General features: G+C 38.5%; 1 pseudogene; it reads right to left on the reverse strand.

Annotated features, from left to right (window-relative positions):
* Positions 1–1063: 1063 nt before the first annotated feature.
* LOC116111569 lies at positions 1064–1841 on the reverse strand (annotated as a pseudogene).
* Between the last annotated feature and the right edge of the window lie 751 nt (positions 1842–2592).

Raw genomic sequence — 2592 nt, forward strand, 5'->3', positions numbered from 1 at the left:
GCAGTTTTGCCAGCTGCAGTTTTGCAAGCAGTTTGCAAACTGCAGCAGGCAAAACTGCAAACTGCAGTTTGCAAGCCATTATTAACAAGGCCACAATGCAGTCTTTTTGGATTTTTATAATTATCAAGGACCATCCTACGAATACGAAATAACATTTGAGTTTACTCAACTGGTTTATGTGCTTTAATAGTTGATGTCTCTCTCCTATGAGAAAAAAGAAAAAAGGAAAAACCAGTTTATGTCTCCCTCAACTAGTAGAGTTCTCGGTGTGAGCTTCATTCATTGTTGAACTGGTCATTGAATTTGCAGTCGTATGTTCTCTAAGTGCTGAATTTGCCACTCTTTTAGAATTTTTGGAGTCAAATTGGTGCTACATTGACTTTATTATGCCAGAATTCGATATGGGAGTCTGTTATATTTTGTTTTTCCTAGNAAGGGGAGATACAACAAAACTTACAAACTAAAGGGTCCTTAAAGAAAGAACCCTAAACAAAAGAAGTATAATGAAATTACAACTTGGGATACAAATAACATTGATTTAGGTCCTTATATATAGGCCCCAAAAGTTTCCCACTTTTCATTCCTTTTCAATGTGAGACAAACTAACTCATTTTGGCCTATTACATATAAGTCTCTAAACCTTTCTCCATTATCACTTCTACCCCATGTGATTTTGCTAAAAGCCATTTTTTCAACAATATATATATATCAACACGTGAAGTTCTGTGCATAGGGACAAGGTTTCAGCTGAATGATAACCTAGCTCTCTATTTTAATCGTTAGCCACTCATTATGATAATAACAACGACGCGCTAACTAGCGCATGCCATTACCCGCCAAAACCTAAAGATAATTTAAATAAATCTAAATTATACGTACATTAATTCAATATTAAAAGAAGAAATTGACTAACCAGTATAAGCCCTTTGATGATTTGATCAGTGTAATACCTGGCTGTGATTCTTGTAATGTAAGCAGATGATCAATCATTGTATTCATGCTCTCTAAATTACTCTTCTTACATCTATGCTCATCAATTAAACCTCGCAAAAACCCATCAATGTTTTTACTTAGCCTTAAAACTGTCTTCTAAAGATCACCACCGTCAATCCAATTCAAGATAGGCAAGAAATCTCCTGGATTCGACACCCAACCATACGTTGTAGCCTCCTTCACAATTTTCCTAAACCTCCTTGCCTCTTCTTCACAATTTTCCTAAACCTCCTTGCCTCTTCTTCATCCTCCACTTCATCACCGTAGTACCGCTTCCCTGCAACCATTCTCATCATAATATTAAACCTTAACTCTGAAAACATTGTTTTAAGCTGCACCTTTGAAAACTCTTCGCGAGACCCGCAAGACAGATTTTTCAGCAGCCGTTTGATTTCTTCCCTTCTAATGGATAAAAACATGTTAAGACGATTTGATGAGAATACTTCAATGGCAGCTATGCGACGGAGGTTGCGCTAGTGATCACCATAGGGGGATTGCACGAGAGTGGTGTAGTTATAGCCAAGGTGCTTGCCCATGAGTAACTTTGGGCGGTTGGCAAAAACGATGTCGTTCTTCGTAAAGCATTCCTCCGCTGCTGATAATGAGGATACAATTATCATAGGGCGGGAGCCGAATCGGAGGGACATGATAGGACCATATTTTTGCGATAGCTTGTGCAAAGCGCGATGCATAGGGGGTTTTATGAGGTGAAAGTGCCCAAGAATCGGTAATGAAGGCGGGCTAGGGGGAAGATTTTTGCGGCTTTTTCTTGATTGAAACAACAGCTTTAAAGCGAGAATGATGAAGAGAAGAGAAAGAGATGAGTAGAGGATGGTTGTCTCCTCCATTTTTGTCTGCTAGGATTCGGCTTTGGAATGATTTTTTCAATAATGTGGATTGTGGTGACTGATGAAGTGATGGGACAAGATTTGTGATTTGTGTTGCATTTATAGAGGCAGTGAGTCAGTGACTGTGCTGTAATGAATATAGACATATAGTCCAAGCAAAAACATGATGAATCTTTAGGAGACAAAACGAGACAATTTAAAGTATGTATAAATATCAATATAATAATAAACCAACAAGAAAATCACATAACTTGTCAATAAAAGCGAAAACATGAAAAATGAAATTGTTATTACACAGTATCTTGTGCATGCACTAACATAAATGACTACGTATTCGATTGCGCACTCTGGGGATATATTCTTGTTATGCCCGAAATATATGGGGATGACGTAAGGTCTAGTCAGCGTACAAAAGTCAGAACATGGTTTCACCCGCAGCCTACTTCTGTCAGAATAGTGGGTGTGCGCCAGACCTGCCAAGAGCTGTGGTGATCCCACGTGTCCAATCCTTGCACCAAATGGCGTAAATCATTATAGAAGGTGGGCAATGTGACATAAATAATGATTTGCACGGACAATCCCACCAACTCACAGATTCAGTGATGATTGCCTTAATCTATCCCACTATAAATTGAGAGCTACTCTCTCATTCAAGGGATTCACACATTTTACTCTTAATTAGCTATTCTCTCTGTAATACGAAAGCTTTCTCTTTCTTGTACCATCATTTGTAAGTCAGTCAGCTCATGCG

The sequence above is a fragment of the Pistacia vera genome, unplaced genomic scaffold (genome assembly GCF_008641045.1).
Source record: "Pistacia vera cultivar Batoury unplaced genomic scaffold, PisVer_v2 Contig645, whole genome shotgun sequence".
Lineage (NCBI taxonomy): Eukaryota > Viridiplantae > Streptophyta > Magnoliopsida > Sapindales > Anacardiaceae > Pistacia > Pistacia vera.